The sequence below is a fragment of the Choloepus didactylus genome, chromosome 21, assembly GCF_015220235.1.
Source record: "Choloepus didactylus isolate mChoDid1 chromosome 21, mChoDid1.pri, whole genome shotgun sequence".
NCBI classification, from domain to species: domain Eukaryota; kingdom Metazoa; phylum Chordata; class Mammalia; order Pilosa; family Megalonychidae; genus Choloepus; species Choloepus didactylus.
Window position 1 is genome coordinate 8,433,181 of NC_051327.1, and position 25,222 is coordinate 8,458,402.

The 25,222-nt window shown below is 40.0% G+C and overlaps 1 protein-coding gene across 1 annotated transcript in view; it reads right to left on the minus strand.

The window, feature by feature from the left end:
• The window catches only part of LOC119517681 (ribonucleoside-diphosphate reductase subunit M2-like), a 30,790-nt gene extending 14,590 nt beyond the window's left edge, over positions 1 to 16,200 (minus strand). The window contains exon 1 of the mRNA XM_037814590.1: positions 15,635 to 16,200. The gene's annotated coding sequence lies outside the window, so the exon portion shown is untranslated. The remainder of the gene's footprint in view (positions 1 to 15,634) is intronic.
• Positions 16,201 to 25,222: the final 9,022 nt, after the last annotated feature.

Sequence of the window (25,222 nt, forward strand, 5' to 3'; positions counted from 1 at the left end):
TCTTGGAATTCTCACTGGGATTGCATTGAATCTGTAAATTTCTTTGGGTGGTAATGACATCTTAACTATATTTATTCTTTCAGTCCATGGACAAGGAATGTTCTTCCACGTATTTAGGATTTCTTTCCTTTCTTTTAGCAATGTTTTGTAGTTTTCTGTGTACAAGTCCTTTGGATCATTGGTTAGATTTATTCCTAGATATTTGATTCTTTTAGTTGCTATTGTAAATAAAATTTTTTTCTTGGTTTCTTCTGATTGTTAATTGTTTTGTATATTGTTTTTGGGTGTTGATCTTGTATTTTCCCCCAATTTGCTGAATTATTTATTAGATCAATGAGATTTGTTGTGGTTTTTTTTCTGGATTTTTGGTATATAGGATCATATCATCTGAAAATAAGGAAAGTTTTACTTCTTCCTTTCCAATGTGGATGCCTTTTATTTCACTTTCTTTTCTGATGACTCTGGTAACAACTTCCAATACAGTGTTGAATAACAGTGGTGACAGGGTCCTCCTTGTCCTGTTCTTGATATCAGAGGGAAACCTTTCAGTTTTTCACCACAGGATGTCATCTGTGGACTGTACATGTATGCCCTTTAACATGTTGAGAAAGTTTCCTTTTATTCCTAGTGTTCCAAGTGTTTTTATCAAGAAAGGATGCTGTACATTTCTGCATCAATTGAGATGATCATGTGATTTTTTTCATTCATTCTGTTGTTTTTCTTATGTTGAAACAACTTTGCATACCACAGATAAATCCCACTTGATCATGTGTATAATTCTTTTAATATGCTATTGGATTCAGGTTGCTGGTATTTTGTTGAGGAGTTTTGCACCTATATTCATAACAGATATTTCTCTGTAGTTTTCTTGTGGTGTCCTGTGGTAGCTTTGATATTAGGGTGATGTTGACCTTGTAGAATGAGTTTGGGTGTATTTCATCATCTTCAATTTTTTGGAACAGTTTGAGAAGAACTGGAGTTATGTCTTCTTTGAACATCTGGTAGAATTCCCCTGTGAAGCCATCTGGTCCTGTGCTTTCATTTGTTGGGAGGTTTCTGATGACTGATTCTATCTCTTTATTTGTAGTTGGTTTGCTGAAATGTATTTCCTCTTGAGTCATGTATGTTTCTAAGAATTTGTTCATTTCATCTATGTTATCTAATTTATTGGCAAACACTTGTTCATAGTATCCACTTACAGTCCTTTTTATTTTGTGGAGTTAAAATTTAACATCCTAAATTCATAACGATCATATTTGGTTTGACACCAACCTAAGTTCAATAGCATGCACATATTCGTTTCCTATACTTCTCTATCTCCATCACCTTTTTAAGAAATCTTTGTTGTCACTTTTTTGTACATTGTATTCCAAAATTGTAGATTTATCATACTTTATATGAATTTGCATTTTAGCACCTGTAGAAGGAAGACGTGGAGTTACATAGCAAACAATACAATAATACTGGCATTTATAATTACCCAATGGTTAACTTTACTGCAGGTCTTTATTTATTTATGCTGGTGTGAACCAATGTCTGGTGTCCTCTCTGTTCAGTCTGAAGACTTTAACATTGTTGGTAAGGCTGTCTAGCTTTAAGAATGGTCATTCATTAACTGAGATGACTTCCCTCAGTTTTTGTTTATCTGAGAATTGTTAATCGTGCCCTCATTTTTCAAGAAGAGTCTCACTGGATATAAAATTCTTGGCTGGCAGTTGTTTTCTTTCAGCATTTTAAGTATTTCAAACCATAGCATTCCTGACACCCTACTTTCTGATGAGAAAATTAGCACTCAATCCAATTGGGATTCCCTTGTACATAACACATTGCTTTTCTCTTGCAGCTTTCAGAACTTTCTCCTTGTCCTTTGTATTTGATAGTGTAATCAACATATGACAGGGTATATTTTTCTTCATGTTTCCCTCTTTGTTGTTGTCTGACCTTCTGTGATGGGCATATTCATACCTTTTGCTAAGTTTGTGAAGTTGTCTGACATACTTTGTTTGACTATTCCTTCTGCTGCCTTCTCTCTTCCTTCTCCTTCTGGGACTTCCATAATGCATTTATTGCTATGCTTGACGGTGTCCATAAGCTGTCTTAGGCTATTATTGCTTTCCATATTTCTTTTATCTTACTGCTCCTCAGTGTGACTAATTACAAGTGTCTTTTCTTCAAGTTCACTGATTCTTTCTTCTGCCAGCCCCAACCTGCTTTAGAAACCCTCAGGGACATTTTTCATTTCAATTTTTTGATCATCAACTCCAGTAGTTCTGTTTGGTTCCTTTTTAAAATTTCTACTTCTTTACTTAGGCTCTCATATTGTTCATTGATTATTTTCCTGATATCCTTTAGTTTCTTCTTCATACTTTCCTCTATCTCCTTGAGCACTTTTAAGATCATTTTTTAAAGATTTTGTTCCATATGTCTACATTCATGTCTTCTTCATTGTTTTCTGTATTTTTATTGTCTTCCTTCAGATGGACCATCATTTTCTGTTTCTTTGCTTGTATTGTACTCTTTTTGTTGCACACTACATTTTTTTTTTTTAATCATCATTTTATTGAGATATATTCACATACCACGCAGTCATACAAAACAAATTGTACCATTACATAGTTGTACATTCATCACCTAAATCAATCCCTGACACCTTCATTAGCACACACACAAAAATAACAAGAATAATAATTAGAGTGAAAAAGAGCAATTGAAGTAAAAAAGAACACTAGGTACCTTTGTCTGTTTGTTTGCTTCCCCTACTTTTCTACACATCCATCCATAAACTAGACAAAGTGGAGTTTGGTCCTTATGGCATTCCCAATCCCACTGTCACCCCTCATAAGCTACATTTTTATACAACTGTCTTCGAGATTCATGGGTTCTGGGTTGTAGTTTAATAGTTTCAGGTATCCACCACCAGCTACCCCAATTCTTTAGAACCTAAAAAAGGTTGTCTAAAGTGTGAGTAAGAGTGCCCACCAGAGTGATCTCTCGGCTCGTTTTGGAATCTCTCTGCCACTGAAGCTTATTTCATTTCCTTTCACATCCCCCTTTTGGTCAAGAAGATGTTCTCCATCCCACGATGCCGGGTCTACATTCCTCCCCGGGAGTCATATTCCACGTTGCCAGGGAGATTCACTTCCCTGGGTGTCTGATCCCACGTAGGGGGGAGGGCAGTGATTTCACCTTTCAAGTTGGCTTAGCCAGAGAGAGAGGGCCACATCTGAGCAACAAAGAGGCATTCAGGAGGAGACTCTTAGGCACAAATACAGGGAGGCCTAGCCTCTCCTTTGCAGCAGCTGTCTTCCCAAGGGTAAAACTTATGGTAGAGGGCTCAACCCATCAAACCACCAGTCCCCTATGTCTGTGGTCATGTTAGCAACCATGGAGGTGGAGTAGGCGAATACCCCTGCATTCTCCACAGGCTCCTCAAGGGGGCACTACATCTTTTTTTTTTTTTTCCTTGTTTGTCTTTTCTCTTTTTTTTTTTTTTTTTAACTTTCCCTTCTTTTTTCAAATCAACTGTATGAAAAAAAAGTTAAAAAGAAAACAAACATACAATAAAAAAAACATTTCAAAGAGACCATAGCAAGGGAGTAAGAAAAAGACAACTAACCTAAGATAACTGCTTAACTTCCAACATGTTCCTACTTTACCCCAAGAAAGTTACATAATATAGCAACATTTCAGTGAACTTGTTCCTACTACATCCATCAGAAATTAACAGACCATAGTCATTTCTGGGCATCCCCAGAACGTTAAATAGCTTATCTGTTCTTCTTGGATTATTGTTCCCCCTTCCTTAATTGCTCTCTACTGCTAGTTCCCCTACATTCTACATTATAAACCATTTGTTTTGCATTTTTCAAAGTTCACATTAGTGGTAGCATATAATATTTCTCTTTTTGTGCCTGGCTTATTTCGCTCAGCATTATGTCTTCAAGGTTCATCCATGTTGTCATATGTTTCACCAGATCGTTCCTTCTTACTGCCACGTAGTATTCCATCGTGTGTATATACCACATTTTATTTATCCACTCATCTGTTGAAGGACATTTGGGTTGTTTCCATCTCTTGGCAATTGTGAATAATGCTGCTATGAACATTGGCGTGCAGATATCTGTTCGTGTCACTGCTTTCCGATCTTCCGGGTATATACCGAGAAGTGCAATCGCTGGATTGAATGGTAGCTCTATATCTAGTTTTCTAAGGAACTGCCAGACTGACTTCCAGAGTGGCTGAACCATTATACAGTCCCACCAACAATGAATAAGAGTTCAAATTTCTCCACATCCCCTCCAGCATTTGTAGTTTCCTGTTTGTTTAATGGCAGCCATTCTAACCGGTGTTAGATGGTATCTCATTGTGGTCTTAATTTGCATCTCTCTAATAGCTAGTGAAGCTGAACATTTTTTCATGTGTTTCTTGGCCATTTGTATTTCCTCTTCAGAGAACTGTCTTTTCATATCTTTTGCCCATTTTATAATTGGGCTGTCTGTACTATTGTCATTGAGTTGTAGGATTTCTTTGTATATGCAAGATATCAGTCTTTTGTCAGATACATGGTTTCCAAAAATTCTTTCCCATTGAGTTGGCTGCCTCTTTACCTTTTTGAGAAATTCCTTTGAGGTGCAGAAACTTCTAAGCTTGAGGAGTTCCCATTTATCTATTTTCTCTTTTGTTGCTTGTGCTTTGGGTGTAAAGTCTAGGAAGTGGCCGCCTAATACAAGGTCTTGAAGATGTTTTCCTACATTATCTTCTAGGAGTTTTATGGTACTTTCTTTTATATTGAGATCTTTGGTCCATTTTGAGTTAATTTTTGTGTAGGGGGTGAGGTAGGGGTCCTCTTTCATTCTTTTGGATATGGATATCCAACTCTCCCAGCCCCATTTGTTGAAAAGACCATTATGGCTCAGTTCAGTGACTTTAGGGGCCTTATCAAAGATCAGTCGGCCATAGATCTGAGGGTCTATCTCTGAATTCTCAATTCGATTCCATTGATCTATATGTCTATCTTTGTGCCAGTACCATGCTGTTTTGGCAACTGTGGCTTTATAATAAGCTTCAAAGTCAGGGAGTGTAAGTCCTCCCACTTCATTTTTCTTTTTTAGAGTGTCTTTAGCAATTCGAGGCATCTTCCCTTTCCAAATAAATTTGATAACTAGCTTTTCCAAGTCTGCAAAGTAGGTTGTTAGAATTTTGATTGGGATTGCATTGAATCTGTAGATGAGTTTGGGTAGAATTGACATCTTAATGACATTTAGCCTTCCTATCCATGAACATGGAATATTTTTCCATCTTTTAAGGTCCCCTTCTATTTCTTTTAGTAGAGTTATGTAGTTTTCTTTGTATAGGTCTTTTACATCTTTGGTTAAGTTTATTCCTAGGTACTTGATTTTTTTAGTTGCTATTGAAAATGGTATCTTTTTCTTGAGTGTCTCTTCAGTTTGTTCATTTCTAGCATATAGAAACATTACTGACTTATGTGCATTAATCTTGTATCCCGCTACTTTGCTAAATTTGTTTATTAGCTCTAGTAGGTGTATCGTTGATTTCTCAGGGTTTTCTAGATATAAGATCATATCATCTGCAAACAATGACAGTTTTACTTCTTCTTTTCCAATTTGGATGCATTTTATTTCTTTGTCTTGCCGGATTGCCCTGGCTAGCACTTCCAGCACAATGTTGAATAACAGTGGTGACAGCGGGCATCCTTGTCTTGTTCCTGATCTTAGAGGGAAGGCTTTCAGTCTCTCACCATTGAGTACTATGCTGGCTGTGGGTTTTTCATATATGCTCTTTATCATGTTGAGGAAGTTTCCTTCAATTCCTACCTTTTGAAGTGTTTTTATCAAAAAGGGATGTTGGATTTTGTCAAATGCTTTTTCAGCATCTATTGAGATGATCAATTGATTTTTCCCTTTCGAGTTTTTAATGTGTTGTAATACATTGATTGTTTTTCTTATGTTGAACCATCCTTGCATGCCTGGAATGAACCCCACTTGGTCATGGTGTATGATTTTTTTAATGTGTCTTTGGATTCGATTTGCAAGTATTTTGTTGAGGATTTTTGCATCTATATTCATTAGGGAGATTGGCCGGTAGTTTTCCTTTTTTGTAGCATCTTTGCCTGGTTTTGGTATTAGATTGATGTTAGCTTCATAAAATGAGTTAGGTAGTGTTCCATTTTTTCAATGTTTTGAAAGAGTTTGAGTAAGATTGGTGTCAGTTCTTTCTGGAAAGTTTGGTAGAATTCCCCTGTGAAGCCATCTGGCCCTGGGCATTTATTTGTGGGAAGATTTTTGATGACTGATTGGATCTCTTTGCTTGTGATGGGTTGATTGAGGTCTTCTCTTTCTTCTCTGGTCAGTCTAAGTTGTTCATATGTTTCCAGGAAATTGTCCATTTCTTCTACATTATCCAGTTTGTTGCCATACAGTTGTTCATAATATCCTCTTATAATTTTTTTAATTTCTTCAGGATCTGCAGTTATGTCACCTTTTTCATTCATTATTTTGTTTATATGGGTCTTCTCTCTTTTTGATTTTGTCAGTCTAGCTAGGGGCTTGTCAATCTTGTTGATCTTCTCAAAGAATCAACTTTTGGTGATATTTATCCTTTCTATTGTTTTTTTGTTCTCTATGTCATTTATTTCTGCTTTAATCCTTGTTATTTCTTTTCTTGTACTTGGTTTAGGATTGGTTTGCTGTTCATTTTCTAGCTTCTTCAGTTGATCCATTAGTTCTTTGATTTTGGCTCTTTCTTCCTTTTTAATATATGCGTTTAGTGCTATAAATTTCCCCCTTAGCACTGCTTTTGCTGCATCCCACAGGTTTTGGTATGTTGTGTTCTCATTTTCATTCGTCTCTATATATTTAGCAATTTCTCTTGCTATTTCTTCTTTAACCCACTGATTGTTTAGGAGTGTGTTGTTTAACCTCCAGGTATTTGTGAATTTTCTAAGTCTCTGATGGTTATTGACTTCTAATTGTATTCCATTGTGGTCAGAGAATGTGCTTTGAATAATTTCAATCTTTTTAAATTTATTGAGGCTTGTTTTATGTCCCAGCATATGATCTATTCTGGAGAAAGTTCCGTGGGCACTAGAAAAGTATGTGTATCCTGGTGATTTGGGATGTAATGTCCTGTAGATGTCTGTTAAATCTAATTCATTTATCAGATTGTTTAGGTTTTCAATTTCCTTATTGGTCTTCTGTCTGGTTGATCTATCTATAGGAGAGAGTGATGTGTTGAAGTCTCCCACAATTATTGTGGAAACATCAATTGCTTCCTTTAGTTTTGCCAATGTTTCTCTCATGTATTTTGTGGCACCTTGATTGGGTGCATAGACATTTACGATTGTTATTTCTTCTTGCTGAATTGCCCCTTTTATTAGTATGTAGTGGCCTTCTTTGTCTCTCAAAACATCCCTGCATTTGAAGTCTATTTTATCTGAGATTAATATTGCTACACCTGCTTTCTTTTGGCTGTAGCTTGCATGAAATATTTTTTTCCATCCTTTCACTTTCAGTTTCTTTGTGTCCCTGTGTCTAAGATGAGTCTCTTGTATGCAACATATTGATGGTTCATTTTTTTTGATCCATTCTGCGAATCTATATCTTTTAATTGGGGAGTTTAATCCATTTACATTCAACGTTAAAACCGTGAAGGCATTTCTTGAATCGGCCATCTTATCCTTTGGATTATGTTTGCCATATTTTTCCCTCTCTCTATTAATATCCTTTATTGTACCCATACCGAATCTCTTTAGTACTGAACCTTTCTCCAAGTCTCTCTGTCCTGTCTTTGTTTCTCTGTCTGTAGGGCTCCCTTTAGTATCTCCAGTAGGGCAGGTCTCTTGTTAGCAAATTCTCTCAGCATTTCTTTGTCTGTGAAAAATTTAAGCTCTCCTTCAAATTTGAGGGAGAGCTTTGCTGGATAAAGTATTCTTGGCTGGAAATTTTTCTCACTCAGAATTTTAAATATATCGTGCCACTGCCTTCTTGCCTCCATGGTGGCTGCTGAGTAGTCACTACTTAGTCTTATGCTGTTTCCTTTGTATGTGGTGAATTGCTTTTCTCTTGCTGCTTTCAGAACTTGCTCCTTCTCTTCTATGTTTGACAGTGTGATCAGTATATGTCTCGGAGTGGGTTTTTTTGGATTTATTCTATTTGGAGTTCGCTGAGCATTTATGATTTGTGTATTTATGTTGTTTAGAAGATTTGGGAAGTTTTCCCCAACAATTTCTTTGAATACTCTTCCTAGACCTTTACCCTTTTCTTCCCCTTCTGGGACACCAATGAGTCTTATATTTGGACGTTTCATATTATCTATCATATCCCTGAGGTCCATTTCGAGTTTTTCAATTTTTTTCCCCATTCTTTCTTTTATGCTTTCATTTTCCATTCTGTCATCTTCCAGGTCACTGATTCGTTGTTCAACTTCCTCTAGTCTTGTACTATGAGTGTCCAGAATCTTTTTAATTTGGTCAACAGTTTCTTTAATTTCCATAAGATCATCCATTTTTTTATTTAGTCTTGCAATGTCTTCTTTATGCTCTTCTAGGGTCTTCTTGATTTCCTTCATATCCCGTACTATGGTCTCATTGTTCATCTTTAGTTCTTTGAGTAGCTGCTCTAGGTGTGTCTCTTCTGGTCTTTTGATTTGGGTGCTTGGGCTTGGGTTATCCATATCGTCTGGTTTTTTCATATGCTTTATAATTTTCTGTTGTTTTTGGCCTCGTGGCATTTGCTGAACTTGATAGGGTTCTTTTAGGGTTTGTAGACCAGTTGAAGTCCTTATCTCTAATTTATCAGATCTACAGCTTCGTGGAGTACACTTTCTCTAACTAACCAGCAGGTGGCGTCCACGAGCCACCTGTTCTCCACAAGCCAGATCTCCCCTGCTTAGCCTTTTTGGTGAGTGGGGGAGTGAGTCTTGTGGGGCCCAATTGGTGTACCAAGCTTGCGTGTGTAGTTGGTGTTGCCTGCCCTGTATGCGGGGCGTGTTTCTGGGCAGTCGGGGAGGGGGGGTGGCCCTAATAGTCAAATCTCCCTGATGATCCTAGAGTTTTAAAGCTACTGCAATAGTCTAATCCTTCAGTTCAGTCCTGCCACAGTTTGTCTCTGCCACTGACCCACAAGTCTTTGGTATTGGCGTATGGCTCCTGAGACTTGCAAGTGGGCCCCTCTTCCAGGCTGTGCACCCCGGGTCCTCTGTTGAGGGATGACTGTGCTATGTCACAGGTGAGTGCCGTCCCCCCAGGGCAGTTCTGGGCTGCTGGGCTGTGTTGGGAGGCTCCCAGTCTGCTCAAATGATGGCTGAATGGGGCTCTGTTAATTCACACTGCTCCCCCTTCCCAGCTCTGGGACATTCAGCTGAGGTTGCAGGCAAGGCTAATGTCCACGCCCAGTTTTGTGGTGTGTGCCTGTTATTTGAAGCACTTCCGTCACACTGGGTTGCCTGGGGCAGCTCTGGGCTATGGGGCTGGCGATGGGCAGGAGTGTTTCCTGTCCACCAGGATGGTGGCTGTGAGCGGACACCCCCCTTTTCTTGGGAAGTTGTGTTGTTTAGTGAATTTTCTCAGCCGCTGGATTATTGCCTTTTGTCTCAGAGCTCTCTTAGTTCTGCTCTTGATTTGACGTGCCCAAATTTCAATTCTTTGAAGCTTTCTGTATTGAGCTTCTTAGAGTAATTGTTTTAGAAAAAGCAAAAAGGATTTAAAAAAAAAAAAAAAAAAAAAAACGGCCCTCCTCAGAGATCTAATGGGTTATTGAAATGCTAATAGACAAAGCAACCAGGGCCATTAAGGAAAGGTGCACAGGGCAGAGAGATCAGCCTTGCTTCGGGATTTGCATATGCGCCTCAAGGCCTGATCTCCGCCCTTCCCCTTTCTGTGTTCACCAGAACTCCAAAAATCCTCTGCTTTTATTTTGGAGTTTTTCGTGTTGTTCTTTTTCTATGCCTGTCTCCTCTCTGCTGGGCTGGCTGCTCTCAGAGTCTCTGGTGTCTGGTCTCAGTCTATCTATGGTTGGAGTTTGAATCAGTAGAATGAGTTTCCCATAAGAGCAGCCACTGCAATTCTCCCTTCTCCTTCCTGGAGCTGACAGGCCCTCCTCCCCCGGGACTGAGCCTGGCAGGGAGGGGCGCGGGTCCCCTGGCCGCAAAAACTTACAGATTTTGCTGATCTCAGCAGTTCCACGTTTTCATGAGTGTTGTATGAAGTATGCCCAAAGACAGATTGCTCTGTGGTGTCCAGTCCACGCAGTTCCTGGCTTTTTACCTACTTTCCTGGAGGAGTAACTAAAACATACAGCTCACCAGTCTGCCCTCCAGCTAACTTTTCGCACACTACATTTTAATATTTTAAAATGCTAACTCTTGGATTTATGCCATGGGATGTCTTTGTTTTGTTTTGTTTTGTTTTTTTAACCCACCATTGATAAGATAGATTTTCTTCAGATTTGTCTTTCCTATCAAGAAAGTCTGCCCAAGTCAAATGCAGTGTTCAGGGTTGTCCTTATCTTTCTGCACCTCTGTCTTGTTCTGGGATTTAGCTTGTTACAGTTTGGAGTTCCCATGCTTACAGGAGTTTTGTTGTCTCCTCTGTTTTCCAGGAGACACACCTCTCTCTCCTGGGTATTTCACATTGGCAGGCCTTTGTCCCAGACTGTCCACCTCTACATTTTTTTACACTCGTTTTGTTGTCTCACACTTCTTTTGCCTGGAGGGAAAATTCTGGGAGAAGAGTCACTCCAAAGAGGACTCTTCCATGTTAGTTTTTTTCCCAACCAAAACAGGGCCACGAACCCATGAAGGGTGCACAGACTGACTCCAAAATGACCTGGGGAGGGGGTCAGGAAGAACTCCAAATGCTTTTCCAATGGTGCCCCCAAACTGAGCTATCCTGGCCTACCCAGCCAATGCAGCCCTTCAGCTTCCTATCTCCTGCAGCCCTGAGGAAGTGCTCCATCTTTTGATCTCCCACCTGTGCCCCAGTCCATGGATGGCAGAAATAATGGCTGCCAAATCTGTCAAGGTGGAGTTGAAACAATAGCTGCATTCAGAGCCAGGACCCAGTGATCTGAATTCATTAATCAAAAGACATGATCAACAATTACCATGCCCACCAGGTTCTTAGGGAAGAGGGATTTTACATCCCCTTCTGTGACCAGCAGCTAGCAAGGTACTGGACCTTGTGGTGTCCTGCTGCAGAAGTGTGGGCTGGACACTGGTAGCCACTGTGCAGAGAGATCAATTTACTGTTTTTAACCATAATTTATCTGCCTCTTCTCCCTACTTTCTGTGGATGCTGTACAGTGTTTCTGTGGCCTCTGGAGTTTCAAAATAGTTGTTTCAGACAATTCTTGCTTGTTTAATAGCTGTTTTGGTGGAAGGACTGAGCCCTGAAGCTCCCTAAACTGCTATCCTTCCCAGAAGTCTATCTTAGTCTGAGAGACAGTAGGCCAGATATAGAATACTTGTCTGGTAAGTTTTTGCTTTCAAAACTTTAAATGTGTCATCCCTCTACCTTCCTGCCTCCCATGGTTTCCAATGTGAAATCAGTAATCTTATTGAGGTTCTCTTGTATCTGACATGTTGCTTCTCTCCTGCAGCTTCCAAAATTCTGTTTATCTTTGGCATTCAATAATTTGATCAAAATATTCCATGATGTGGGTCCATTTCGGTATATCCTGTTTGAAGTTTATTGAGCATCTTGGATCTTTGTATTTATGTCTTCCATTAAATTTGGAAAGTTTTCAGCCACTATTTCTTTAAATATTGTCTCCCTCCCCAACCTTTCTCTTCTCCTTCTGGGACTCCCACAATGCAGAAATTTGTATACTTTATAGTTTCCCACAGGTTCCTCAAGCTATATTTATTTTTCATCATTCTGTTTTCCTTCAGTGACTCCCACTGGATAATATCAATTTCCTTATCTTCAAGTTTGCTGATCTTCTCTTCTTCCTGTTCAAATATATTTCTGAACCCCCTAGTCAATTTTTCTTTTCAGTTATTGTACTTTTCAGCTCCCAAACTTGTTTGGTTTCTTTTTATACTTTCTATCTCTTTATTAATATTCTCATTTTATTCATAAACCATTTTACTGATTTCCTTTTGTTATTTTTGCTCATGCATTTCTCGCATCTCACTGAGTATATTTAAGGTGGTTAATTTGATTACTTTGACTAATAATTCCAATGCCTTGATTTCCTCAGAAATGGCCTGTGAAATTCCTTTCTCCTATGAATAGGTCTTACTTTTCTGTTCTTTGTATGACTTGTAACTTTTTGTTCAGAATTGGCCATTTAGAATATTATAATGTGGTATATTTGGGGCCCCCCTGAAGAGCTGGAGGAGAATGCAGAAATGTTGGACTTCCTCACCTGGACTGTGGCTGATGTTCTCACAAACATTGGGGACTAACAGCTTGATGTGCTGAGCCCTCTGTCTTGGGGCTGGCCCCTATGAAGCTTGTTGCTGCAAGGAGAGGCTAAACCTGCTTATAATTGTGCCTAAGAGTCTCCCTCTGAGTGCCTCTTTGTTCCTCAGATGTGGCCCTCTCTAACTAAGCCACCATGACAGGTGATCTCACTGCCCTCCCCGCTACATGGGACCTGACTTCCAGGGGTGTAAATCTCCCTGGCAATGCAGGATATGACTCCCGGGGATGAATCTGGAGCCAGCATCGTGGGATTGAGAACATCTTCTTGACCAAAAGGGGGATGCGAAGTGAAATGAAATGAAGCTTCAGTGGCTGAGAGATTTCAAATGGAGTTGAGAGGCCATTCTAGTGGACATTCTTACACACTATGCAGATAACACCTTTTAGGTTTTGTTGTATTGGAATAGCTAGAAATAAATACCTGAAACTACCAAACTCCAACCCAGTAGCCTTGACTCTTGAAGATGATTGTATAACAATGTAGCTTCCAAGAGGTGACAGTGTGATTGTGAAAACCTTGTGGATCGCACTCCCTTTATCTGGTGTATGGATGGATGAGTAGACAAATGGGGACAGAAACTAAATGAAAAATAGGGTGGGATGGGGGGGATGATTTGGGTTTTCTTTTTTATTTTATTTTTTTTTATTCTGATTCTGATTCTTTCTGGTGTAAGGAAAATGTTCAAAAATAGATTGGGGTGATGAATGCTCAACTATCTGATGGTACTGTGAACAGCTGATTGTACACCATGGATGACTGTATGGTATGTGAATATATCTCAATGAAACTGAATTTAAAATAAAAAAAAAAAGGTCAGGCCTAGAAAAAATATTTTCTAAGTTTCCTTGTTTTGCTCTAAATTCACAAACTCCCTTGAAAATTCTATGAGGGAGGCTCTAAGCCAATCAAGAGCCAAACCTACAGATCATAGCATTCTTTTATTTTGTTGGTATATTTTACTGTGGCAAATGTGAAGACCACTGCCCTCCACCAAGAGCTGTGCATGGACTTATACAGTGAACTCTTTCTCCTCACCCCACAGGTTGTCTCACACGTCCCCAATGGGAAGACTTCCAGGGCTAGACCTAGGACACCTGCACAACTGTGATGCTACAGAAGATGGAGGATGTCTGAACTTTACTAGAACTGTTCTAGAAACATTCAAGAGAAAAAGCAACTGACTTGAGGCCAAGAGGAAGGTCATGTCTTCCATATCACTTTAGGTCTGTTGAGCACTGATGTTTCAAAAGACTTCCACTTTCCTGAGAATGTGGAAGGAAAGGATAACTTTGTGGATTGAGGTACTTTGAAAACACACTTAGCTTTATCTGCATCTTAAAATTTTTCTAGGAGGAGACTATATTCATACACTTGTAGTAATTAAAATTTAAATAGTGACTTGTCTAAAGAATTGGACTGTCTGCCTTTTGGCTCAGAAAAAACAACTTGAAAGAAGGTGGTCTCATCCTCAGAGTAGCAGCCACAGTCTCTTCCAAGCCCCCAAAATCCACCTGGTCTGAACCCTGGCCACCTCGTCCATCTCATCTTCTGCCCTCGCTTCTTCCCTCTTTTCACTCCAGGCACATGTCGTCTTCCCCATCCTTGAACTTGCACCTGCTACCACAGAGCCTTTGTACTTATTTTTCCTGTAGCCACAAATGCCCCTAAGGACCCACTGCTTGTTCTCTTGTTTTATTCTGGTCTCTGTTCAATTATCACAATAGGCAAGAATCCTGCCTTGACCATCCTATTTAAATTGTAGTCCTGCCCTCTTCCAACATCTTCTAATTCCTTAGCACACTTTATTTGTCTTTATGGCACATCTCCACCCAACATATCAATGTACGAGCTCTGTGAAAAGGATAATTTTATTTCCTGCTGTATTCCCAGGGTCTAGAGCAGTGCCTGGAACATTGGCTCAATAAATACATGTCAAGTCAACAAATGAACACTACTCAGCACACCTCCTCCTCATTGAAGGCCCACCATTCAGTGAAATCCCCTGGGTTCCTAGCACTAAAACACCCAATAATAACCTCTGATCAACTGCTACTGGCTCTCCTCCACCTAGCCCAATCCCGGAACCCCTCCTAACTCACTAATCCTCCTGATGACCCTCCATCCCTGCCCGAGGAATACCCAATTATGGAGTCTCAGAATTTCCTTGATAAAGAATTAAACATCAACTATATCAGATACCTGAAGCAAATATCCAAGGATGGGGGGAAAGATGACAGATCAATTTAAAATTCAGTTACCAGGAGCAAGGTATGGTTTGGACACACTTTAAGGAACACCTATCAGTGCCAGGGTCACCGTCAAGGAAAGCCTGAACAGGTGTCCAAACAAGATGGTCCAAAGTTCCAAACCACCCCTCCTCCCCGATTACGACACATCCACAGCAGGAACTGGAACAAGGTCCTAAAACCGGCTGGGGGTGGGGTGGGGTGGGAAGGAACCCCAGGAACAAAGCAGAATTTTCTGGCTTTGTATGAAAATATTAATCCCGTATATACAATTAAGAACTTCCGGGAATTTGCAGAATCCAGTATTCTGTCAGTTTGATAACATCAAAAAAAAAAAAAAAAATCCCTGTAGTTGTTCAGCAACATAGTCTCACCCAGTGTACTTAACGGTTCGCATTGCTGCCTGGAAAAAATAAATGACAGGAAAAAGTCTGCAGCTCACTTTACCAGCCCCTGTGAGCTGGGCAGGAACTGCTCCACCTGTCCTTCCCATTGGACAGGACGGTTGGGGGCGGGGAGGGAGGAAAAAGGACTGAGGTCGTCACCCCACCCCCTATTAAGGAGCCACACTCATCACACTCAATCCCTGACCTCACTGACCCCATTACCAACGCCCAAGGACACCATCCCCCAGAGACGCCCAAATCGTTTTTCCCATCCTGTCCCCTTCTGTCCTTCTTATCGTTCAGGGGGATAGAGAAGGGACCGGGGTCAATATTCCCCACACTCGGGACCCCATATGCACTCGCCACAGGCCTTAATCTTGGACCTCAATGACCCCGAATACCGACCCCCCGAGGGCGCCGTGACCACGCCCTCGTAGTTCTCATCACCCGCGAGTGCAGACCACCCATCACGAACAGCGGACCCACCCAGACCTCCCATCGCTGCCCTCCTACAGGCGCCCCATCACCCGCGGATGCGGACCCATGGATCACTGACCAGTGTGCGCCCCGAACCCCCGACCCGCAAAGGGCTGCGAAGACTCCTCATCACCATTCTCGAGGACCCAGCAACAGCGCACCGAAGCCGCCTCCCAGGACCAGATTCCCGCCGCCGTTGGGAAAGTCCCTTACGGGAGCCTCCGAAAGCCCACCGGGACCTTGACTCGAGTGCAAACTCGCAGACCTAGACCCTTCGATCCAGCGGGGACGGTGTTGCTCCCAGAGGAATTGTCCCGGATGACAAGATGGCGGCGCTTATCAGGCGGCCTATACAAGGGGCCCCATCTTCCGTAAGACGGGGGAGATGGTTTCGTTCTGGGTCTGGAGCCAAGAGGTCCGCGGCGAAACGGGGCAGGCAGCATCAGCCCAGCATCCGGCAAGCTCTAAGCGGGAGACGGCTTCGGAGAAGGGATTAGAGCACTGTCCCCCTGTGCAAGGTTGCGAGAAACCGGGAAGTTTCGGGGGACAGTATGGCGGCGCCCATGAAGACCCTGTTGTTAGATGGCTCCATCTTCCTTACGGCGGTGAACTGGGCTTGGTCAGCAGACAGTCCATTCCTGGGAGTGATAGCTAGGGAGAGGGGGGTGAAGTCAGGTTAGTCCAGTTCTTTCCTGGGAGTAGATAAAATATGAAACACCTTTTTGTATTTGAATTTCAGGTAAATAATGCAATGAAAATTTTTTCAGGATAGGTGGGGCATACCGATCTGAAATTCAGTTTTAAGTGGGTGTCCTGTACTTTTTTTTTTAATTTGAGATGATTGAAGACTCACATGCAGTTGTAAGAATTAGTACAGAGATTCTGTATACCTTCACCCAGTTTCCCCCAATAGCAACATCTTGGGCTACTACAGTGGAATACTAGGAAAGGGCATTGATGCAATCCACTGACCTTGGTCAGATTTCACCACATTCACCTGTGCTCATTTGTGTGTGTTTATTTCTATGCATTTTATAATGTTTAGATTGTGTGACCACCACCACAGTCAGGATACAGATCAATTCCATTGCAAGGATCCCTTGTGCTGCTATTTACAGCCACAACACCTCCTTACCTCCCCCATCTGAAACTCTGGCAACCATTAGTCTCTTCTCCATCTCTACAATTTTGTCATTTCAAGAGTGTTGTATAAATGGAATCATACTATATGAACTTTTGAGATTGACTTTTTGCACTTCAGTATACTTCCCTTGTCATTCATCAAAGTTATTGTGTGTATCAACTCTTCCATCCTTTTCATTGCTGAGTTGTACTAATTCCATGGTACAAATGTGCCACAGTTTGTTTAATCATTCATCTGTTGGAATGCATTTGGGTTGTTTTCAGTTTTTGGCTATTAGAAATAAAGCTGCTAGGAACATACATTTTTCAAGTTTCTGGGATAAATGCCCAGGAGTGCAGTTGCTGGGTGGTACGGTAAGCACATGTTTTAATTTTGTAAGATACTGCCATGGTCTTTCCCAGAGTGGCTGTAATATCCCTGCCAACAGTGTATGAGTGATCCAGTTTGTCTGCATCCTCTCCAACATTTTGTGTTGCCTATATAAATATATTTCAGTCATTCTGATAGGTGTGCAGTGATACCTCATTGTGATTTTTAATTTGCATTTCCCTGATGGCCAGTGATGTTGAACATCTTTTCATGTGCTTATCTGCCATCTGTATATCCTCTGTGAAATACCTGTTCATGTCTTTTGCCCATTTCTAATTGGGTTGTTTGGTGTTTTTACTGTTGACTTTTAATAGAAATTCTTTATATATTCTAGATTCAAGTTCTTTGTGGAATATGTGGTTGCAGATATTTTCTCCCTATCTATAGCTTGTCTTTTTCATCCTCTACACACAGTCTTCTGCAGAGCAAACATTGGAAATTTTGATTAGCTCCAATTTATCAATTTTTCCTTTTACGGATTGTGCTTTTGTTGTCATGTCCAAGAACTTTGTCCTAGCCATGGTTCCTGAAGATTTTCTCCTATTTTGTTTTCCTAGAAGTTTTATAGTTTTACATTCTGCGATTAAGTTTGTGATCCATATTGAATTAATTTTTGCATAAGGTGTGAGGTTTAGATTGAGGTTTATTTTTATTCCTATGTATGTTCAATTGCTTCAGCACCATTTGTTGAAAAGGCTATCCTTCCTCCACTTAATGGCTTTTGCACCTTTGTCAAAAATCGGTTGGGTGTATTTGTGTGGGTATATTTCTGGGTTCTCTATTCTTGGGGCAGTTTGTTAATAGCATTTGTAAGTGGAGTAGATGCTCTCTTTACCCTTCTTTGGCTCCAACACCTTGCTCTAGACCACAGCCACTGCTCTCTCTCCACCCACACCCCACAGTGTGACTAGCCTCTCACTCCACTGCACAGAAGCCCTCCTCTTCCATCTTAGTCTCTGACACTCGATGCCTGGTTGTGGTACCTGACCTCTCACTCCGTCCTCCCTCCCTCTGGGTTAGGCATCTCCATCATTCCACCTGTGCTCTTTCCCCCATCTGTCCTCCTTTGCAGCTGCTGCTCTCTTCCCAGTTAGGCTCCCATACTGTGGACCAGCTTTCCCAGTACATGCTCCTTTCTCTTCTGGATTCCACTGGACTGCAAGGAAATTTATCTTTAATTCTTTTATAAGCCTGTAGCTGTACCTGATCCTTGATTTCCTGTTGCCAGGAAATGATATCATTTTTGGTCCAAAAACTGAAAACTCTACTGAACCCTTTTCTCCACTGATATAAAATTTAGAGTAATTAGCTGCAGCATAAGTCTCAGTCCCACTGACTATTGTACCTTGAGATTAAATTGTGAAGTTAAAGTCCTACAACTTGAGTATGAAATAATAATGAGAAGAAGGAGAGAGAAGAAGAAAATGATTAGAACACACAAACGCATACCTATAACAAGCAAAGACAAAATATACAAACTACTACAGTACTTGTTTTTGTAATTGGTCAAAAGCCATAATTGATATCTGTGTCTTCCATCTTTTCCTGGCTATTCCTCATTTCCCAGGTCTTCCTCAAGAACCTCAGCTCTTCATGGTTCTTTACCTGGTGAAGTAATCCATACTGTCATTCCTGAAGGATCCGAGTCCTCAACCATCCTGTCTGTTTTGGTTTTAGTAAGTTTCCATTAACATTTACTATTGGGCAAAGAAGTACAAAGAGGCACTCCCAGAGAATACTGTAGGTTTCAGACATAGTCTTTCTTTTCCCCACAGACTAACAAAACCCAGTTTCCCCTTGGTATCAGTCACTCACTGTCACCAGTAGAGTAACCACTCTTTCTGCTGGTTGTTTTGGTAGAATAAGGAGCCCCAAAGGACCAGGTGTTTATTCTTATCTTTCAATTCCCTGGAACCATTATTGCATCCCTTGTTGGACACATACCCACTCTCCTTGGGGACTAGACCTCCAAATCAGCAAAGTGGAAAGTTTCCAGGAAGAGAACTGAATATTCTGTGAGTGGGTTACAAGCTATATTAATAGGAGGAGCTTCTCCCACTTTCACTCCTAGATTTTTGAACCCATGTATTCTGACTTCAGGGTCGACAAACCACCATATAATACTTTCTGATACAAAGCGTGTACTGCATCCTGTAATACAGAAGCCCTGGCTTCCAGGATGTCATCTCATAACTGGTGCTGTAACAGAGTCTTCAGTAAACCATTCCAACTTTTACTTAGTGCAGGTACTTCTGGATGTTGGACAATAAATTATTGATCAGGTAATTCCATGGGTGTGAGCTGCATTTCCTGCTCTATGAAGTGAGTTCCTTTATCAGAAGCAATGCTTTAGGGCATACTGTAACAGTGAATATGGAATCTTGTGAGTCAGTGATGCTAGTACAGGCAGAAGCATTATAGACAGGGAAGGCAAATCCATATCCAGGATTTGCATCTATTTCATTGAGGATGAATCTCTGTACCTTCCATTATGGAAAAGGTCCATTTTAATCTATCTGCCACCAGGTGGCTCTGTCAGCCATGTTGCTATGAAGTAATAAGCATAATGACAAAATGCCAAAAGAAAGGAATGAAAATATAGAGGCCAGATCTTTGAAGACACTGTTGTACAGCTGAACCATCATCAAGAACTGCCTAGCTCTGGACAAGCAGTTCTCAAAGTTTTTGATTTGAGAACCTTTGTGCTATTACAAATTATTGAGTACTTGAAAGATTTTCTTTATATGGGTTATATCTAGTGATATTTACCATGTTGGAAATTAAAACAGAAGTTAAATTTTTTTTTCATTTTAACATAGCAATAATAAATTCATTACCTATTGTCAGTAATACAGTTTTTTTTTTAATCATCATTTTATTGAGATATATTCACATACCACGCAGTCATACAAAACAAATTGTACTTTCGATTGTTCACAGTACCATTACATAGTTGTACATTCATCACCTAAATCAATCCTTGACACCTTCATTAGCACACACACAAAAATAACAAGAATAATAATTAGAGTGAAAAAGAGCAATTGAAGTAAAAAAGAACACTGGGTACCTTTGTCTGTTTGTTTGCTTCCCCTACTTTTCTACACATCCATCCATAAACTAGACAAAGTGGAGTTTGGTCCTTATGGCTTTCCCAATCCCATTGTCACCCCTCATAAGCTACATTTTTATACAATTGTCTTCGAGATTCATGGGTTCTGGGTTGTAGTTTGATAGTTCCAGGTATCCACCACCAGCTACCTCAATTCTTTAGAACCTAAAAAGGGTTGTCTAAAGTGTGCGTAAGAGTGCCCACCAGAGTGATCTCCCAGCTCGTTTTGGAATCTCTCTGCCACTGAAGGTTATTTCATTTCCTTTCACATCCCCCTTTTGGTCAAGAAGATGTTCTCCGTCCCACGATGCCGGGTCTACATTCCTCCCCAGGAGTCATATTCCACGTTGCCAGGGAGATTCACTCCCCTGGGTGTCTGATCCCATGTAGGGGGGGGGGGGCAGTGATTTCACCTTTCAAGTTGGCTTAGCCAGAGAGAGAGGGCCACATCTGAGCAACAAAGAGGCATTCAGGAGGAGACTCTTAGGCACAAATACAGGGAGGCCTAGCCTCTCCTTTGCAGCAACCGTCTTCCCAAGGGTAAAACTTATGGTAGAGGGCTCAACCCATCAAACCACCAGTCCCCTGTGTCTGTGGTCATGTTAGCAACCATGGAGGTGGGGTAGGCAAATACCCCTGCATTCTCCACAGGCTCCTCAAGGGGGCACTACATCTTTTTTTTTTTTTTCCTTGTTTGTCTTTTTTCTTTTTTCTTTTTTTTTTTAACTTTCCCTTCTTTTTTAAATCAACTGTATGAAAAAAAAAGTTAAAAAGAAAACAAACATACAATAAAAGAACATTTCAAAGAGACCATAACAAGGGAGTAAGAAAAAGACAACTAACCTAAGATAACTGCTTAACTTCCAACATGTTCCTACTTTACCCCAAGAAAGTTATATAATATAGCAACATTTCAGTGAACTTGTTCCTACTACATCCATCAGAAATTAACAGACCATAGTCATTTCTGGGCATCCCCAGAACGTTAAATAGCTTATCTGTTCTTCTTGGATTATTGTTCCCCCTTCCTTAATTGCTCTCTACTGCTAGTTCCCCTACATTCTACATTATAAACCATTTGTTTTACATTTTTCAAAGTTCACATTAGTGGTAGCATATAATATTTCTCTTTTTGTGCCTGGCTTATTTCGCTCAGCATTATGTCTTCAAGGTTCATCCATGTTGTCATATGTTTCACCAGATCGTTCCTTCTTACTGCCGCGTAGTATTCCATCGTGTGTATATACCACATTTTATTTATCCACTCATCTGTTGAAGGGCATTTGGGTTGTTTCCATCTCTTGGCAATTGTGAATAATGCTGCTATGAACATTGGCGTGCAGATATCTGTTCGTGTCACTGCTTTCCGATCTTCCGGGTATATACCGAGAAGTGCAATCACTGGATCGAATGGTAGCTCTATATCTAGTTTTCTAAGGAACTGCCAGACTGACTTCCAGAGTGGCTGAACCATTATACAGTCCCACCAACAATGAATAAGAGTTCCAATTTCTCCACATCCCCTCCAGCATTTGTAGTTTCCTGTTTGTTTAATGGCAGCCATTCTAACCGGTGTTAGATGGTATCTCATTGTGGTCTTAATTTGCATCTCTCTAATAGCTAGTGAAGCTGAACATTTTTTCATGTGTTTCTTGGCCATTTGTATTTCCTCTTCAGAGAACTGTCTTTTCATATCCTTTGCCCATTTTATAATTGGGCTGTGTGTACTATTGTCATTGAGTTGTAGGATTTCTTTGTATATGCAAGATATCAGTCTTTTGTCAGATACATGGTTTCCAAAAATTTTTTCCCATTGAGTTGGCTGCCTCTTTACCTTTTTGAGAAATTCCTTTGAGGTGCAGAAACTTCTAAGCTTGAGGAGTTCCCATTTATCTATTTTCTCTTTTGTTGCTTGTGCTTTGGGTGTAAAGTCTAGGAAGTGGCCTCCTAATACAAGGTCTTGAAGATGTTTTCCTACATTATCTTCTAGGAGTTTTATGGTACTTTCTTTTATATTGAGATCTTTGGTCCATTTTGAGTTAATTTTTGTGTAGGGGGTGAGGTAGGGGTCCTCTTTCATTCTTTTGGATATGGATATCCAACTCTCCCAGCCCCATTTGTTGAAAAGTCATTACGGTGTTGAAAAGTCATTACGGTGACTTTGGGGGCCTTATCAAAGATCAGTCGGCCATAGATCTGAGGGTCTATCTCTGAATTCTCAATTCGATTCCATTGATCTATATGTCTATCTTTGTGCCAGTACCATGCTGTTTTGGCAACTGTGGCTTTATAATAAGCTTCAAAGTCAGGGAGTGTAAGTCCTCCCACTTCGTTTTTCTTTTTTAGAGTGTCTTTAGCAATTCGAGGCATCTTCCCTTTCCAAATAAATTTGATAACTAGCTTTTCCAAGTCTGCAAAGTAGGTTGTTGGAATTTTGATTGGGATTGCATTGAATCTGTAGATGAGTTTGGGTAGAATTGACATCTTAATGACATTTAGCCTTCCTATCCATGAACATGGAATATTTTTCCATCTTTTCAGGTCCCCTTCTATTTCTTTTAGTAGAGTTATGTAGTTTTCTTTGTATAGGTCTTTTACATCTTTGGTTAAGTTTATTCCTAGGTACTTGATTTTTTTAGTTGCTATTGAAAATGGTATCTTTTTCTTGAGTGTCTCTTCAGTTTGTTCATTTCTAGCATATAGAAACATTACTGACTTATGTGCATTAATCTTGTATCCTGCTACTTTGCTGAATTTGTTTATTAGCTCTAGTAGGTGTATCGTCGATTTCTCAGGGTTTTCTAGATATAAGATCATATCATCTGCAAACAATGACAGTTTTACTTCTTCTTTTCCAATTTGGATGCCTTTTATTTCTTTGTCTTGCCGGATTGCCCTGGCTAGCACTTCCAGCACAATGTTGAATAACAGTGGTGACAGCGGGCATCCTTGTCTTGTTCCTGATCTTAGAGGGAAGGCTTTCAGTCTCTCACCATTGAGTACTATGCTGGCTGTGGGTTTTTCATATATGCTCTTTATCATGTTGAGGAAGTTTCCTTCAATTCCTACCTTTTGAAGTGTTTTTATCAAAAACGGATGTTGGATTTTGTCAAATGCTTTTTCAGCATCTATTGAGATGATCAATTGATTTTTCCCTTTCGAGTTTTTAATGTGTTGTAATACATTGATTGTTTTTCTTATGTTGAACCATCCTTGCATGCCTGGAATGAACCCCACTTGGTCATAGTGTATGATTTTTTTAATGTGTCTTTGGATTCGATTTGCAAGTATTTTGTTGAGGATTTTTGCATCTATATTCATTAGGGAGATTGGCCGGTAGTTTTCCTTTTTTGTAGCATCTTTGCCTGGTTTTGGTATTAGATTGATGTTAGCTTCATAAAATGAGTTAGGTAGTGTTCCTTTTTTTTCAATGTTTTGAAAGAGTTTGAGTAAGATTGGTGTCAGTTCTTTCTGGAAAGTTTGGTAGAATTCCCCTGTGAAGCCATCTGGCCCTGGGCATTTATTTGTGGGAAGATTTTTGATGACTGATTGGATCTCTTTGCTTGTGATGGGTTGGTTGAGGTCTTCTATTTCTTCTCTGGTCAGTCTAGGTTGTTCATATGTTTCCAGGAAATTGTCCATTTCTTCTACATTATCCAGTTTGTTGCCATACAGTTGTTCATAGTATCCTCTTATAATTTTTTTAATTTCTTCAGGATCTGCAGTTATGTTACCTTTTTCATTCATTATTTTGTTTATATGGGTCTTCTCTCTTTTTGATTTTGTCAGTCTAGCTAGGGGCTTGTCAATCTTGTTGATCTTCTCAAAGAACCAACTTTTGGTGATATTTATCCTTTCTATTGTTTTTTTGTTCTCTATGTCATTTATTTCTGCTTTAATCCTTGTTATTTCTTTTCTTCTACTTGGTTTAGGATTGGTTTGCTGTTCATTTTCTAGCTTCTTCAGTTGATCCATTAGTTCTTTGATTTTGGCTCTTTCTTCCTTTTTAATATATGCGTTTAGTGCTATAAATTTCCCCCTTAGCACTGCTTTTGCTGCATCCCATAGGTTTTGGTATGTTGTGTTCTCATTTTCATTCGTCTCTATATATTTAGCAATTTCTCTTGCTATTTCTTCTTTAACCCACTGATTGTTTAGGAGTGTGTTGTTTAACCTCCAGGTATTTGTGAATTTTCTAAGTCTCTGATGGTTATTGACTTCTAATTGTATTCCATTGTGGTCAGAGAATGTGCTTTGAATAATTTCAATCTTTTTAAATTTATTGAGGCTTGTTTTATGTCCCAGCATATGATCTATTCTGGAGAAAGTTCCGTGAGCACTAGAAAAGTATGTGTATCCTGGTGATTTGGGATGTAATGTCCTGTAGATGTCTGTTAAATCTAATTCATTTATCAGATTGTTTAGGTTTTCAATTTCCTTATTGGTCTTCTGTCTGGTTGATCTATCTATAGGAGAGAGTGATGTGTTGAAGTCTCCCACAATTATTGTGGAAACATCAATTGCTTCCTTTAGTTTTGCCAGTGTTTCTCTCATGTATTTTGTGGCACCTTGATTGGGTGCATAGACATTTACGATTGTTATTTCTTCTTGTTGAATTGCCCCTTTTATTAGTATGTAGTGGCCTTCTTTGTCTCTCAAAACTTCCCTGCATTTGAAGTCTATTTTATCTGAGATTAATATTGCTACACCTGCTTTCTTTTGGCTGTAGCTTGCATGAAATATTTTTTTCCATCCTTTCACTTTCAGTTTCTTTGTGTCCCTGTGTCTAAGATGAGTCTCTTGTATGCAACATATTGATGGTTCATTTTTTTTGATCCATTCTGCGAATCTATATCTTTTAATTGGGGAGTTTAATCCATTACATTCAACGTTAAAACCGTGAAGGCATTTCTTGAATCGGCCATCTTATCCTTTGGATTATGTTTGCCATATTTTTCCCTCTCTCTATTAATATCCTTTATTGTACCCATACCGAATCTCTTTAGTACTGAACCTTTCTCCAGGTCTCTCTGTCCTGTCTT